At 45.7% G+C, this 17861-nt stretch overlaps 1 long non-coding RNA gene across 1 annotated transcript; it reads left to right on the forward strand.

Annotated features, from left to right (window-relative positions):
- The first annotated feature begins 6935 nt into the window (after positions 1-6935).
- LOC146405512 (uncharacterized) lies at positions 6936-11408 on the forward strand. Its single transcript, XR_014836632.1, has 2 exons — positions 6936-8424; positions 8612-11408. It is a non-coding gene; the product is annotated as an uncharacterized LOC146405512 (long non-coding RNA).
- The last annotated feature ends 6453 nt before the right edge of the window (positions 11409-17861 follow it).

Below are 17861 nucleotides of genomic sequence, written 5' to 3' on the forward strand. Positions count from 1 at the left end.
AATGGATATATATATATAGGATATATATATAATGGATATATATACATATATATATATATATAAATAATGGAATATTACTCAGCCATAAAAAGTATGAAATTTTGCCATTTGCAGCAACATGGAAGGACTTGGAAGGTATTAATCTAAGTGAAATAAATCAGAGGAAGACAATTACTGTATGATATCACTTATATGTGGAATCTTAAAAATACAACAAACTTGTGAGTGTAACGAAAAAGGAGCAGAGGCACAGACGTAGAGAACAAACTAGTGGTTACCAGTTGGGGGGAGGGGCAAGAGAGGTGGGGGAGGGGAGGTACAAAATACTGGGTGCAAGATAGGCTCAAGGATGTATTGTGCAGCATGGGGACTAGAGCCAATATTTTATAATAACTGTAAATGGGGAGTAACCTTTAAACACTGTGACTCACTATGCTGTACACCTTAACTTATATAATACTGTATAATAACTGTACTTCGATGAAAAAAAATCTAATGATAGTTCTCTGGTGGCCTAGTGGTTAAGGACCTGTTGTCACTGCTGTGGCACGTGTTCAATCACACTGGCCCAGGAACTTCCACATGCTGTGGGTGCAATAACAACAAAAAAACCTTGAAACCCTAATTCTGAAAGGTATAAATACATACATAGATAAAGAAAGAAATACTTTGTACTCATGTGGTTTTTTTTTTTAATTGCAAAATACAAACTACCTCAAAGGAGGCACACAAAATTTAAAACTATATGGAAAAAAAGAGCTTGATTCATGTACCAAGGTAAACTGGATCTGGAGAGAAAGAAAAGAAGGAAATGTCGAATTTTTCACTTACATTGAAGAGACAATGAGGCAAGACTTCAGATTCTGGGCTCTTCTGATTTTTCTAATTAAAAATATTCTAAAATAGAATGCCGAAAAGATGTATATACCAACTTGCTGGGGAAAAGTTTAATAAGGAAAATTATTGGTGGTGGCTTTGCTTCTGCCTTAGATAAATAGACTACTTCTCTCTGTGTGCTCTCCCACACTGTGCTGTGTCTCTAATAAGAAACTTTGCACCTGCTTTTAGAGTCTTTGCCTCCGTGCAACATTCTTGCTTTTAGTGAGGCCAAGAATCGGGGCAATTCTGCTTTGAGCCTCTAGCTGGTCTAGATAGAGGCTAGGGCTCGTGGTTCTCATCCAGGCTGCCCAGGTTCGATTTCTGAGCAGAGAATTAAGCTCTCGCTCCAAGCCAGTACTCACTGCTGTCTCTCCCGGAGCAGGGGCAGAACGGACGTTGACGAGATGCAAGAGCAGAGGCGGTACAAAAACCGGTGTGAATCAGAATCAGATGGGAAAGGACGAAATATTCCAGAGTCCTGTGACCTGAAGTTTGGCACCTACCATCAGCCTCTACATGGATTCAGCTATGAGCCACTGTAGCTGCCATCCCGCAACACCCCTGGAAGCAGAGCTCAGGGTGAACAGCCGGAGCGAGGCACTCTGTGCTCTGGGAAAACTGGAAGAACAGGTCTTCAGAGAGTTAGGTATTTTTAGAAGATGTTATGTGCCCGATTCTTGCATTTCTTCACATGTAGAAAAACATTAAAATCCTTCAGGCCGATCGATGTCTGCTCCTTGCACCGTCAGGTGATCAGCAACAAACTGGTGTAAAATGTATGTGCGCTGCATGCACCTCCCCCTCACCTGTATCATATCCCAATAAGTCCCCCTTTTCCTTCTTGGGTGGGATTTCAGCCCCGTCAGTAGTTAAGGATAAAGAATGTCACGGTCATCTGTGAATGGAGCCACCTCCAAGGGTGAGAGCCAGTGAGTCCTGCTGGCTGTGGAAACTCGGGATACCGGCCCTGACAGTGGAGGTGGATATCGATGGAGTGATTTCAGTGAGCCTAGGCCTGTTTTGTTCCTGCTCCCTGGCCTTTGCTGCAAAAACTCCTATGTATCCTAGCTCCTCTCTCAGGGCTACCTGAGATACTGTCGCAAGTGCTGAAGTCCTAATTTTGCCCCAATAAAACGTAACTCTCAACTTTCAGATTGCGTATTTTTTTTTTTTTAGTCAATACTACCCACCTCTTACTTCTGGCCTGGCCTGCAGCTCCAGGAGGCATGCAATACCCTCCTATGAAATCATGACATCATGATATTTCAAAGAGTAACTCCATGTCTGCAGGGAGAAGTTGTCTGCGCAGGTGGATTGTATATAAGTGGCAGCCTCTCTGTAGGGCTAGTAGGAATTATACACATGACAACAGAGACATTGGCAGGCCTTTGATTTTGAGGAAGGGACACTGGCTGTAGCCACTTCGCACTGAACTCATGCCAATGGGTTGTGTCTCTTTCTCTTTTTTTCTAGGGGCATATCTGTGGCATAGAGAGGTTCCCGAGCTAGGGGTCGATCAGAGCTGTAGCCACAGCAACACGGGATCCAAGCTGCATCTGTGACCCACACCACAGCTCACAGCAATGCTGGATCCTTTACCCCATTGAGTGAGGCCAGGGATCGAACCCACATCCTTATGGATATGAATAGGGTTTATAACTTACTGAACCACGATGAGAACTCCTGGAATGTGTTTCTAAGGGACCTCACTCTAGTCAGAGCTGGGGCACCCCAGAGAGGAAGGAGGCAGGGAGGGGGGAGTCTATGTCTCACTAAGCTTCCAGCCCTGCAAAGGGAGAACTAACAGAAAAAACCTAGAAACTTTAAAAACTCTCTTCCCCCCTCTGAAAGAAATAACAAAGTCAAGTGGATGAGATGAAATAAACTATGGCCAGTTCGGGGGAGGTGGGAGATTGAGGAGGAAGGACAGAATAGGTGATGCAGAAAGCCTTGGCCCATTCAGCCACCCACAGGTCCTAGAGGCATTGGTCAGCCTAACAATCAAGCAGAGAATAAAGAAACAAAAAAGTGCTTACTGCTGGAAAATGACATCCTTGCAGGGCCTCTGGTTCCCTCTGTCCAGGAAAAATGTGTAAAGGGGGAAAAAGCCACCAATAACCGCATCTCCATCCTTGTAGATGCTGGGTTTCATTCTCAAACAGCAGGTGGGATCAGCCAAACTGCACACAAAGGGAGGAAGCTGCAGGAGCAGGAGATAAAAATCAAAAGGAACATGTTAGACGCATTTGCAAAGCCCTAAGTCTGCCTGCGCAGAGGAGGAACCCGCAGCCTTAAGCTGATAGACATATGTCATGTACACATACACCCCCGCACGCACGCACGCACGCGAGCGCGCACACACACTCATTATTTTTGTGGACTGGCAAAGACACTCTAATATCCATCCCCCAACTCCTTTTAGCAAAGTCTCTTCTCCCTGGAAAGAGGCAGGACCGCTTCTGCCCCAGGGCTCTGCACCTGTGTCCCGGCGACAAACAGAAGTTGGAAAGTAAGTCTGAAGATCCTCCAGCCCCCCGGCGCTGTGATTTCCTCTGCGTCCCAGGATGGCAAGCCCCAAGGGAATACCCCGTCTTGTGCAGACTTGGTTCCAAGCTGGTGTCAAACCACCTGCGATGACACAGGGGAATGGAAGACGTGATGTAAGATGTAAAGTGAGAGAGAGAGACAGGCTGGGACCTGGGACCCTTTGCTGCAGTGGCTGCAGTGTTTGCACTTGGACAAACATCTCCAGCAACAAAATACAAAGAAACAATAAGGGACTAAAAATAACCGTGGACATGCGCAGTTGGGGCAAATTATAGGCAAGAAGATACAAAAAAACCCGAAAAAACCCAACCGCCGCTTCGGAAGAGCAGAGAGCAAAAGCAGGGTACTAGGCATGACCCCTGGCACACATCACCACCAAAGGGGTGGGCAGACCACCTAAACCACCCCTCTGCCCGACCCCCTGGACCCGCCCCTACTCGCTCCGCGGAGGGAACCAGCGGCCCGCCCCTGCCTGAGCTGCAAGAGTGGGAGCAAGCAAGGGAACCTGTTGTTATCGCATCCCCTGCTGCAGAAGGGGCCCTGATAACGCCTTGCCTGAATTCGCCTGTCTGGCCTCTTACCAATTTCCATTGATTAAGAAAGTCAAGGAGTCCCCATCGTGGTTCAGCAGTTAACAAACCGGACTAGGATCCATGAGGATATGTGTTCGATCCCTGGCCTCGCTCAATGGGTTAAGGATCCGGCATTGCCGTGAGCTGTGGTGTAGGTTGCAGACGCGGCTGGGATCCCGCGTTGCTGTGGCTCTGGTGTTGGCCAGCAGCTGCAGCTCCCATTAGACCCCTGGCCTGGGAACCTCTGTGTGCCTCCGGAGCGGCCCTAGAAAGAGACAAAAAAATAAATAAAACTGGGTTTAAGCCCCAATCTGAGTTTGGCTGGGTTCAAGTCCTGGCATGTGGGTTCAAGTCCCAGTCTGTGTTCTGGCTATGTTCAGGCCGTTAGTGCTGTCAGTTTCACAACCATCATCACGAAGTAATTTTAGAGCATTTTTATCCAAAATCCCCCCCTCCCTGCTACCCCCTGACACACACCTGTCCCCTTCGGTAATCATAAGTTTCTTAAAGTCTGTGTCTGTTTCTGTTCTGCAAATAAATTCATTTGTATCCTTTTTTTTTAGATCCTACGTACAAATATCATATGATATTTGTCTCTCACTGTCTAATTTCACTTCGTATGATAATTTCTAGGTACAGCTATGCTGCTGGCAATGCCATTATTTCATTCTTTTTTATGGCTGAGTGATATTCCATTGTATATATGTACCACATCATCTCCATCCATTCCTCTGTCATGGGCATTTAGGTTGCTTCCATATCTTGGCTATTGTAAATAGTGCTGCAATGAACATTGGGGCACATGTATATGAGTTCTTTTAACCATGTTAAACCCAGGTATCCATATCCATGGTGATCTATCTCTACACTTAGAAGACTCGTTTGTTCCATTACTAATGCTGTAGTGATGTTAGGGTATCATTGACTGGAACCACCCACCTTGGCCAGGCACCATGATAGTCACTTAGTAGTGACTAGTCTCAAAATAAGAGGCCCAGATAAGGAGCAAGGTGCTGCCCCGAAGACTAACTGGGAGGACTTGGGAGGGGCCAGTAGAGGGAAGGAGATGACCAACGTCCCAGAATCCTTGGTGCTGGAATCCATCTTGGCCGAGAGATGCACGTGCATCTCCAGGAAGGACCCTGGGCCAGGCCAAGTATGGCTGAGCAAGACGATGGACAGTTCAGCCTGGAAACTAACCCCACTCCCACACAACCAGAGACTTTGAGCCACATGGCAAAGCAGTTCCGGGTTCCCTTATCCTGCTGCTCTCTGCCCACCACGGCACCCCTTCCCAATAAAGTCTTTTGCTTTGTTGGCACGTGTGTCCCTTTGGGCAATTCATTTCCAAGTCTTAGACAAGAGTCCATTCTTGGGCCCTGGAAGGGGTCCCCCCTCTGGCAACAGTGAGAAAAGGTAGCTATAGGGGAAATACATTTATGTTTTCTTTCTTTCTTGATGCTTTTTAGGGCTGCACCAGAGGCACATGGAAGTTCCTAGGCTAGGGGTCGAATTGGAGCTGTAGCGGCTGGCCTATGCCGCTGTCACAGCTATGCCAGATCTGAGCCACGTCCGCAACCTACACCACAGCTCATGGCAACACTGGATCCTTAACCCACTGAGTGAGGTAGGGATCGAAGCTGCATCCTCATGGATACAAGTCAGATTCATTTCTGCTGAGCCATAACGGGAACTCCCTATTTTCTTACCTTAAAGCGGAGGATAATACTTAGAAAGTACTCCTCTGTTCCCCATGACCCTAAACGTTGATGGCAATGGTCACACCTATAAATATATATATGGCCCTGGAGCACAGGGAATTTTTATGACAACAAAGCAATTATTCTGTATGATGACATCATGGTGGGCACAGGATGTCTTTCTCAAAACTCATAAACGGTACAACCCAAAGAGTTAACCCTAGTGTCAACTATGGACTTCAGTTAATAATAATGTATCAATATTGTTTCATTACTTATAGCAAATATATCATGCAAATGAAAGATGTTAATCATAGAGGAAACAGTGGGGGGTAGGGTGAAAATGGAATGTGTGAGAAACCTTTGTACTTTCCATTTTTGTGTAAACCTAGAACTGCTCTAAAAAGACAGTATATTTTAATGTCTTTTCCCAACCTGGTAGACACTAGCCACACATTACTACTGAGCATTTAAAATGTGTCTTGTCTAGAGTTCCCGCTGTGGCACAGTGGGACCGGCAGCATCTCTGGAGCCCTGGGACGCAGGTTCGACCCCTGGCCTGGCACAGTGGGTTACAGCATCTAGTGTTGCCGCAACTGTGGCTTAGATCTGATCCCTGGGCCGGGAACTCCAGAAAAAAAATAAAATAAAATAAGGGTAATCCTCCACTTCCAAGGGTGAGCCGATCAGCTCTGAGGGAACTCAGGAAGGACACAAAAGAATACCTGCCATCTGGCAGCCATCAGACTGCAGCCACTCCTAATGGCAGGAGCCCTGAGGAAACTCAGGATGTGAGAACACAGATACAGGCCCCAGAGAGCTGAGGTGCATCTCAAGGGAATGAGGTCAGTTGTGCCCCGTCTTTTGCATCTTCCCATACATGGAAAAGTGCTAAATTCCTTAGCTTGAGATGCTGAGTTTTCTGTTATTACCAATAATCCTTTGTTCCTACTACCTGCCCTTCATTGCAAAATTCCTGTATATCTACCTCTGCACCCCTACCTCCTCAGAGCAGTCTTAGGGTCACTGAGTCCTCAGTTTTGTCCATGGAATAATACATAACTCTCAGTAAATAAATAAATAAATAAATAACTAAACTGTGGCTAATCCTAATAGTGATGGGCAGTGCATGTAAAATAGACAATGGCTAATTAATATGTATTAATTAGAAGAAAGGATGAAGAGAAGGGATAGATGGAGGGATGGAGAGAGAGAGAGAATGAGAGAGAGAAAGTGGGGGGGAGGAGGACAAGATGGCGGAGGAGTAGGGGGACACGCTCGCCCTCTCCCACAAACACAACAAAAAAAGCACATCTACAGAAGAAATGACTCGCACAGAACAACAACCAATCGCTGGCAGAGGAACCTAAACTCCAATAACGGCAAGAAGTTCGTGACATTATTGGGCAGAACGGGAGAAAAGAGGAGAGTGAGAGAAGGTGAATCCGAGCGGGACAGGCGCTCCCGAAAGGGAACTGCGGAGGAGAAAGGGATCCCGCACCCTGGAAAGTCTCCTACGGGGGAAAGATCAAACGAACCGGAGGAATCTCCAGATGCAGAGAAGAGTGTAGCAGTAAGTCGGAGTACGGAAAAACGATCAAGAACCCAACGGACCATCTGAACTACGGGCACAGTCACCAAAAATTGAGACGCCTGGGTGGGGGCTGGGCACCGAATCCTCGGCTCCAGAGGTTAGTCCCCGGGAAAGGGCCGGGGGACGCCTGGGTGGGGGCTGGGCACCGAGACCTCAGCTCTGAAGGTTGGTCCCCGAGAGGGGGCCGGGGGACGCCTGGGTTGGGGCTGGGCACCGAGACCTCGCCTCCGAAGGTTAGTCCCCAAGAAAGGGCCGGGGGGCGCCGCCTGGGTGGGGGCTGGGCACCGAGACCTCGGCTCCAGAGATTAGTCCCCGGGCTAGGGGGGCGGGGAAGAGCGGAAACTGCTTGGGAGGTCTCTAAACCATTTGACGGGGCAGAGACTGCCTGAGAGACTAGAAAACAAAGCTGTCGCAGAGGAAGGGAGCAATACTCTAGGGGCGGGGAAGTGGAAAGCCGCCTCAGAGGGAACCTGGGAGAAGAGCCTGGTCTGCGCCCGTGCTGGGGAGGGGAGAGAAGAAGGGGTGGGTCCCCATAGAATACCCCCCACGCCACAGCAAGCTTACAGGCCCGCTAGCTAGCAGAAAGCTGTGCTTCCCAGTGCATTCCCTCCCCCCACCCCCGCCACCCCCTACGCTCTCGCCGAACCTGGGGCTGCCTGCCATCCAGGAGGGCTGGCCTCAACAATTGCCTGAAGCCTACCACCGCAGGGGCTCTCCCTGCACAGGCCTGCTTGCCCTTTGGAGGGGCTACACTTCCACAGAGCAGCACCAAACACCACCAGCCCCCTAGAAAAGGCCTGCAGCCCAGAAAAGCTAGAACAAGCCTAGCCAGGCCGTGAATAGATCGACCTAATTCTCCGACGGTTTTTCTGAGACGGGCTCCCCCGGGGAGGAGCCTCTTGAGTCTCCAAGGGCCTTGCTACACGCCCAAGACCCCAGGGGGTGCTAAGACCTAGGGGACCAGCTGCATAGGACTGCCAGCTCCAGGCAGGACCCCCTGCAGCCCAGAAAAGCTGCAACAAGCCTGGCCGAATTGGGAAAAGATCTCAGACGGTCTTTCTGAGTCGGGCTGTCCTGGGGAGGAGCCTCTTGAGTCTCCAAGGGCCCTGCTACCCGCCCAAGACCCCAAGGGGTGCTGAGACCTAGTGGACCAGCTGCATAGGACTGCCAGCTCCAGGCAGGACCCCCTGCAGCCCAGAAAAGCTGCAACAAGCCTGGCGGAATCGGGAAAAGATCTCAGGCGGTCTTTCTGAGTCGGGCTGTCCGGGGGAGGAGCCTCTTGAGCCTCCAAGGGCCCTGCTACCCGCCCAAGACCCCAGGGGGTGCTGAGACCTAGTGGACCAGCTGCATAGGACTGCCAGCTCCAGGCAGGACCCCCTGCAGCCCAGAAAAGCTGCAACAAGCCTGGCCGAATCGGGAAAAGATCTCAAACGGTCTTTCTGAATCGGGCTGCCCTGGGGAGGAGCCTCTTGAGTCTCCAAGGGCCCTGCTACCCGCCCAAGACCCCAAGGGGTGCTGAGACCTAGTGGACCAGCTGCATAGGACTGCCAGCTCCAGGCAGGACCCCCTGCAGCCCAGAAAAGCTGCAACAAGCCTGGCGGAATCGGGAAAAGATCTCAGACGGTCTTTCTGAGTCGGGCTGTCCTGGGGAGGAGCCTCTTGAGCCTCCAAGGGCCCTGCTACCCGCCCAAGACCCCAGGGGGTGCTGAGACCTAGTGGACCAGCTGCATAGGACTGCCAGCTCCAGGCAGGACCCCCTGCAGCCCAGAAAAGCTGCAACAAGCCTGGCCGAATCGGGAAAAGATCTCAAACGGTCTTTCTGAATCGGGCTGCCCTGGGGAGGAGCCTCTTGAGTCTCCAAGGGCCCTGCTACCCGCCCAAGACCCCAAGGGGTGCTGAGACCTAGTGGACCAGCTGCATAGGACTGCCAGCTCCAGGCAGGACCCCCTGCAGCCCAGAAAAGCTGCAACAAGCCTGGCGGAATCGGGAAAAGATCTCAGACGGTCTTTCTGAGTCGGGCTGTCCTGGGGAGGAGCCTCTTGAGCCTCCAAGGGCCCTGCTACCCGCCCAAGACCCCAGGGGGTGCTGAGACCTAGTGGACCAGCTGCATAGGACTGCCAGCTCCAGGCAGGACCCCCTGCAGCCCAGAAAAGCTGCAACAAGCCTGGCCGAATCGGGAAAAGATCTCAAACGGTCTTTCTGAATCGGGCTGCCCTGGGGAGGAGCCTCTTGAGTCTCCAAGGGCCCTGCTACCCGCCCAAGACCCCAAGGGGTGCTGAGACCTAGTGGACCAGCTGCATAGGACTGCCAGCTCCAGGCAGGACCCCCTGCAGCCCAGAAAAGCTGCAACAAGCCTGGCGGAATCGGGAAAAGATCTCAGGCGGTCTTTCTGAGTCGGGCTGTCCTGGGGAGGAGCCTCTTGAGCCTCCAAGGGCCCTGCTACCCGCCCAAGACCCCAGGGGGTGCTGAGACCTAGTGGACCAGCTGCATAGGACTGCCAGCTCCAGGCAGGACCCCCTGCAGCCCAGAAAAGCTGCAACAAGCCTGGCCGAATCGGGAAAAGATCTCAAACGGTCTTTCTGAATCGGGCTGCCCTGGGGAGGAGCCTCTTGAGTCTCCAAGGGCCCTGCTACCCGCCCAAGACCCCAAGGGGTGCTGAGACCTAGTGGACCAGCTGCATAGGACTGCCAGCTCCAGGCAGGACCCCCTGCAGCCCAGAAAAGCTGCAACAAGCCTGGCCGAATTGGGAAAAGATCTCAGACGGTCTTTCTGAGTCGGGCTGTTCTGGGGAGGAGCCTCTTGAGTCTCCAAAGGCCCTGCTACTCGCCCAAGACCCCAAGGGGTGCTGAGACCTAGTGGACCAGCTGCATAGGACTGCCAGCTCCAGGCAGGACCCCCTGCAGCCCAGAAAAGCTGCAACAAGCCTGGCCGAATCGGGAAAAGATCTCAGACGGTCTTTCTGAATCGGGCTGCCCTGGGGAGGAACCTCTTGAGTCTCCAAGGGCCCTGCTACCCGCCCAAGACCCCAGGGGGTGCTGAGAACCAAGTGAAATCTGCTACCATCGTGGGGTGGACCTCCCAGTCCTGTCTGCCCTCAGGAAGTCCTCCTTTGCTTCAAAGAAACACTGTTAGTCCCATCAACACTCCAGAAAAGCCACACTGCCTCAAAAAAAAGATTGACCAACAACGACAGCCCTCAGGAAATATTCCACGGCAGTGACAAGGCAAACACTACCCGATAACGGAGAGTACAACTCCCTCAGGAGAAAGAAGACAACAAGCAAGATGAAGAAGCTGAGAAACCACCCCCAGTCAAACCAACAGGAGAACTCACCTAAAACAGTCAACAATGAAACTGATCTCTGCAGTCTGACAGACCTGGAGTTCAAAAGAGAAATAGTGAAAATACTGAAGGAATTAAGAGAAGATATGAACAGCAATGCAGATACCCTCAGAAAGGAGCTAGAAAATATAAGGAGGAGCCAAGAAAAACTAGAACATTCATTTGCAGAGATGCAAACTGAACTAGGGGCAGTAAAAACCAGAATGAATAATGCAGAAGAACGAATCAGTGATATGGAAGATAGAATAATGGAAATCACTCAATCTGGTCAACAGACAGAAAACCGAATCAAAAAACTGGAAAGCAATATAAGAGACCTATGGGATAATATAAAACGGGCCAATCTACGCATAATAGGAATTCCAGAAGGAGTAGAAAAAGATAAAGGAATGGAAAATATATTTGAAGAAATTATCGCTGGAAACTTCCCAAATCTAAAGGATACTGGATTCAAGATACAAGAAGCACAGAGGGCCCCAAACAAACTGAACCCAAACAGACCCACAGCAAGACACATCATAATAAAAATGGCAAAAGTTAGTGATAAAGAGAGGATCCTAAAGGCAGCAAGAGAAAAACAGAATGTTACCTACAAGGGAACCCCCATAAGAATATCAGCCGATTTCTCTACAGAAACACTACAGGCCAGGAGGGAATGGCAAGAGATATTTAAAGTGCTCAAAGGAAAAAATATGCAACCTAGAATACTTTATCCAGCAAGAATATCATTTAAAATAGAAGGGGAAATAAAAATTTTTCCCAACAAACAAAAACTTAAAGAATACAGCAACACAAAACCCAGGTTAAAGGAAATATTGAAAGGGCTTCTCTAAACCAAAAGAAAGGAAGGAAAGGGAAGAAAAAAGAAAAGAAAAAAAAAAAAAAAAGAAGAAGAAGAAGAGGAAGAACTAGGACAGAGGAAGATACAATCAGAGAGCAGTCATTCAAATAAGCCAGCATACAGATTTAATCATGAACATGCTTCAAACAAAATAAAATTAAAAAGAAAAAAATAAAAGAGTCATCAAAACCATAAAATGTGGGCAAGGGATGTTAGGAGGTAAATAATCCTTTTTGTTTGTATGTATGTCTCTCTTCTTAATTTTAATATAATAATGAAGTGTTTGAACTTACAGGACCATCAGGCTAAAACACACAATTATGGGAAGGGGTTAGCATACTTAAAAAACAGGGCAACCACAAGCCAAAACCAAATATTGCATTTGCAAAAAATGAAAAAAAAATACACTCAAGCAGATAATAACAGGAGACCATCCAACCAAAAAAAAAAAAAAAAAAAAAAAAAAAAAAAAAAAAAAGAAAGGAAGAATGGAGAACCATAGAATCAACTGGAACACGAGGATCAAATGGCAATAAATAATCATCTATCAATTATCACCTTAAATGTCAATGGACTGAATGCCCCAATCAAAAGACACAGAATGGCTGAGTGGATAAAACGGCAAAAACCTTCAATATGCTGCCTACAAGAAACTCACCTTAGGACAAAAGATACATATAGATTGAAAGTGAAAGGCTGGGGAAAAGTATTTCATGCCAATAGACATGACAGAAAAGCAGGAGTTGCAACGCTCATATCAGACAAAATAGACTTTAAAACAAAAGACATAAAGAAAGACAAAGAAGGACACTATTTAATGATTAAGGGATCCATCCAAGGAGAGGATGTTACTATCATCAACATATATGCCCCAAACATAGGAGCACCCAGATACATACAACAAATATTAACAGACATAAAGGGAGATATTGATGAGAATACAATCATAGTAGGAGACCTAAATACCCCCCTCACATCAATGGACAGATCCTCTAGACAGAAAACCAATAAAGCAACAGAGATCCTAAAGGAAACAATAGAAAAGTTAGACTTAATTGATATCTTCAGGACACTACATCCAAAAAAATCAGAATACACATTCTTCTCAAATGCTCATGGAACATTCTCAAGAATCGACCACATATTGGGACATAAAGCGAATCTCAATAAATTTAGGAGCATAGAAATTATCTCAAGTATCTTCTCTGACCACAATGCCATGAAATTAGAAATCAACCATGGGAAAAGGAAAGAGAAAAAACCTACTCCATGGAGACTAAACAACATGCTACTAAAAAACCAATGGGTCAATGAGGAAATCAAGAAGGAAATTAAAAACTATCTTGAAACAAATGATAATGAAGACACAACCTCTCAAAATCTATGGGATGCTGCGAAAGCAGTGCTCAGAGGGAAATTTATAGCAATACAGGCCTTTCTCAAAAAAGAAGAAAGATCCCAAATTGACAACTTAACCCTCCACCTAAATGAATTAGAAAAAGAAGAACAAAGAAGTCCTAAAGTCAGCAGAAGGAAGGAAATTGTAAAGATCAAAGAAGAAATCAATAAAATAGAGACTCAAAAAACAATAGAGAAAATTAATAAAACCAAGAGCTGGTTCTTTGAAAAGGTGAACAAAATTGATAAACCCCTGGCCAGACTCACTAAAAAGAGGAGAGAAAGAACCCAAATCACCAAAATTATAAATGAAAAAGGAGAAATCACAACGGATACAGCAGAAATACAAAAAACCATAAGAGAATACTATGAACAACTATATGGCAATAAGTTTGACAATCTGGAAGAAATGGACAATTTTCTAGAATCTTACAGCCTGCCAAAACTGAATCAAGCAGAAACAGACCAACTGAACAGACCAATCACCAGAAATGAAATTGAAGAGGTCATAAAATCACTCCCTACAAATAAAAGCCCAGGACCAGATGGCTTCACAGGTGAATTCTATCAAACATATAAAGAGGAATTGGTGCCCATCCTCCTTAAACTCTTTCAAAAGGTTGAAGAAGAAGGAATACTCCCAAAGACATTCTATGAGGCCACCATCACCCTCATTCCAAAACCAGGCAGAGATACCACCAAAAAAGAAAACTATCGCCCAATATCATTGATGAATATAGATGCAAAAATTCTCAACAAAATCTTAGCCAACCGAATCCAACAACATATCAAAAAAATTATACACCATGACCAGGTTGGGTTCATCCCAGGTTCACAAGGATGGTTCAACATACGCAAATCAATCAACATCATACACCACATTAACAAAAAAAAGGTCAAAAATCATATGATCATCTCAATAGATGCAGAAAAAGCATTTGACAAAGTTCAACATCCATTCATGATCAAGACCCTCGCCAAAGTGGGTATAGAGGGAACATTCCTGAATATAATCAAAGCCATTTATGATAAACCCACAGCAAATATAATCCTCAATGGGGAAAAACTGAAAGCCTTCTCACTCAAATCTGGAACAAGACAGGGATGCCCACTCTCACCACTGCTCTTCAACATCGTTTTGGAAGTCTTAGCCACAGCAATTAGACAAACAAAAGAAATCAAAGGCATCCATATAGGAAGAGAAGAGATCAAACTGTCACTGTATGCAGATGACATGATTCTATACCTAGAAAACCCTAAGGACTCAACCCCAAAACTCCTTGAACTGATTAATAAATTCAGCAAAGTGGCAGGATATAAGATTAACATTCAGAAGTCAGTTGCATTTCTGTATACCAGCAATGAAGCATTAGAAAAGGAATACAAAAATACGATACCTTTTAAAATTGTACCTCACAAAATCAAATACCTCGGAATACACCTAACCAAAGAGGTAAAGGACCTATATGCCGAGAACTATAAAACCTTAATCAAAGAAATCAAAGAAGATGTAAAAAAATGGAAAGATATTCCATGTTCCTGGATTGGAAAAATCAATATTGTGAAAATGGCCATCCTACCCAAAGCAATCTACAGATTCAATGCAATCCCTATCAAATTACCCATGACATTTTTCACAGAACTAGAACAAACAATCCAAACATTTATATGGAACCACAAAAGACCGAGAATCGCCAAAGCAATCCTGAGAAACAAAAACCAAGCAGGAGGCATCACTCTCCCAGACTTCAAGAAATACTACAAAGCCACAGTCATCAAAACAGTGTGGTACTGGTATCAAAACAGACAGACAGACCAATGGAACAGAATAGAGAATCTGGAAATTAACCCTGACACCTATGGTCAATTAATCTTTGACAAGGGAGGCAAGAACATCAAATGGGAAAAGGAAAGTCTATTCAGCAAGTATTGCTGGGAAACCTGGACAGCTGTATGCAAAGCAATGAAACTAGAACACACCCTCACACCATGCACAAAAATAAACTCCAAATGGCTGAAAGACTTAAATATACGACAGGACACCATCAAACTCCTAGAAGAAAACATAGGCAAAACACTCTCTGACATCAACATCATGAATATTTTCTCAGGTCAGTCTCCCAAAGCAATAGAAATTAGAGCAAAAATAAACCCATGGGACCTCATCAAACTGAAAAGCTTTTGCACAGCAAAGGAAACCCAAAAGAAAACAAAAAGACAACTTACAGAATGGGAGAAAATAGTTTCAAATGATGCAACTGACAAGGGCTTAATCTCTAGAATATACAAGCAACTTATACAACTCAACAGCAAAAAAACCAATCAATCAATGGAAAAATGGGCAAAAGACCTGAATAGACATTTCTCCAAGGAAGATATACAGATGGCCAACAAACACATGAAAAAATGCTCAACATCGCTGATTATAAGAGAAATGCAAATCAAAACTACCATGAGATACCACCTCACACCAGTCAGAATGGCCATCATTAATAAATCCACAAATAACAAGTGCTGGAGGGGCTGTGGAGAAAAGGGAACCCTCCTGCACTGTTGGTGGGAATGTAAACTGGTACAGCCACTATGGAGAACAGTTTGGAGATACCTTAGAAATCTATACATAGAACTTCCATATGACCCTGCAATCCCACTCTTGGGCATCTATCCGGACAAAGCTCTACTTAAAAGAGACACATGCACCCGCATGTTCATTGCAGCACTATTCACAATAGCCAGGACATGGAAACAATCCAAATGTCCATCGACAGAGGATTGGATTCGGAAGATGTGGTATATATACACGATGGAATACTACTCAGCCATAAAAAAGGATGACATCATGCCATTTGCAGCAACATGGATGGAACTAGAGAATCTCATACTGAGTGAAATGAGCCAGAAAGACAAAGACAAATACCATATGACATCACTTATAACTGGAATCTAATATCCAGCACAAATGAACATCTCCTCAGAAAAGAAAATCAATCATGGACTTGGAGAAGAGACTTGTGGTTGCCTGATGGGAGGGGGAGGGAGTGGGAGGGATCAGGAGCTTGGGCTTATCAGACACAACTTAGAATAGATTTACAAGGAGATCCCGCTGAATAGCATTGAGAACTATGTCTAGATACTCATGTTGCAACAGAAGAAATGGTGGGGGAAAAACTGTAATTGTAATGTATACATGTAAGGATAACCTGACCCCCTTGCTGTACAGTGGGAAAATAAAATTAAAAAAAAAAAAAAAAAAAAAAAAAAAGAAAGTGGGACAATGGGAGGAGTTGATGGATGGATGAATGAATGAATGAATGAAGGGAAGGAGGAGGAAAGGGAGTGGATACAGGAACAAAATTTTGAGATTGAAGGACCGAGTAGGGAGATAAATGGCAACCCTGGGTGTAGAAACAGATCGTGACACGGGACAAACAGGGAAATAACTGAATAGATAAAAGAATGTCCGTATCACTGTTGAGTTTTGATATAAAGATAGACCCAGGGACTGCTCCATAAATACTAGTAACTACAGAATTATTATATCCTTTGGGTTTATTTTGGTTGTACATAACAGAAAACCAAACTTAAGTTGGCTCAACAAGAACAAGACCTCTCCAAGTTATCATGCATTCTGCACAAACCATGGAATTTAATCTCTTCCATGGCCCTAACTGGGTCACATGCTCCTTCTGGATCCATTCACTGCCCCAGGTAGAAAGGAATCAGGTTAAGGCCGAAGAGCTCCTTAAGGATGTGGTCGGTCACACACGAACCACATCACTTCTACACCATGAGAAAGAAGTAATCCTCCACTCAAAAATCTGGAAATCTACTCAATACTCTGTAATAACCTCTACGGGAAAAGAATCTGAAACAGAATGGATATATGAATATGTGTTACTGAATCACTTTGCTGTACATCTGAAACTAAAACAACATTGTTAAGTCAACTATATTCCAATAAAAAAATCTGGATGTCCTAAGTGGAATAGGAGAAGGTAGATGACATGTAAAGAGACATTTAACAATTGTAACCACAACTATGTTTCTCTATGTTAAAATCCTCACCACATCGGAGTTACCTTGGGGCACAGCAGGTTAAGGATCAGCATTTTCACTGTGAAGGTTTGGGTTCTAGACCTGGCCCGGGAACTTCCACATGCCACAGGCATGGCCGAAAAATAAAAATAAAACAAAATCCCACCACCGTATTAATGTCACATACTGAACGTAACTGAAGTATAGCATGTCATACATAGCTCGTCTGTGTCATATCAGGACCAAGTCCACATTGCAGAGAGAACTAAAATCAGAACCAAAGACACCACATAAAATAGGAGACTGTTCGCAATCTAGGAGAAAAGGCTCTCAACAAGTGTACCCAACAAAGACTTGTATGCATTCTATATGCTCTTTTCCCCAAAACAACCCAAGTAAGTGTATAATGGTTCTGGGAGTTCCTGTTGTGGCGCAGTGGAAATGAATCCAAATAGAGGTTTACCCTTAAATGCTAATCAAGTCAAGCATCTATTGATATGAAGAGTGGTGACAACGCAAATAAATATCCCATAGTGTTAGCCACAACAAAGCATGAATCTGTTTTCATTTATTATTATTATTATTATTTGCTTTTTAGGGCCATACCCATGGCATATGGAAGTTCCCAGGCTAGGAGTCAAATCGGAGCTGCCGCTGCCAGACTACTGCACAGCCACAGCAATGTGGGATCCAAGTCATGTCTGTGACCTACACCACTGCTCATGGCAATGCCAGATCCTTAACCCATTGAGGGAGGCAGGGATTGAACCCGCATCCTCAATGATTCTGCTTGGGTTCATTAACCAATGAGTCACAAAGGGAACTTCCACAAATGTGTCTTTGAAAATCACATCAGGAGTTCCTGTCGTGGCTCAGCAGTTAACAAACCTGACTAGTATCCATGAGGATGTGGGTTCAATCCCTGGTCTTGCTCAGTGGGCTGAGGATCCCC

Source organism: Sus scrofa, chromosome 2 (assembly GCF_054392235.1).
Source record: "Sus scrofa isolate SSC_HxYL_T2T_F1_AM1 chromosome 2, Sscrofa_HxYL_maternal_Yorkshire_Landrace_v2.0, whole genome shotgun sequence".
Lineage (NCBI taxonomy): Eukaryota > Metazoa > Chordata > Mammalia > Artiodactyla > Suidae > Sus > Sus scrofa.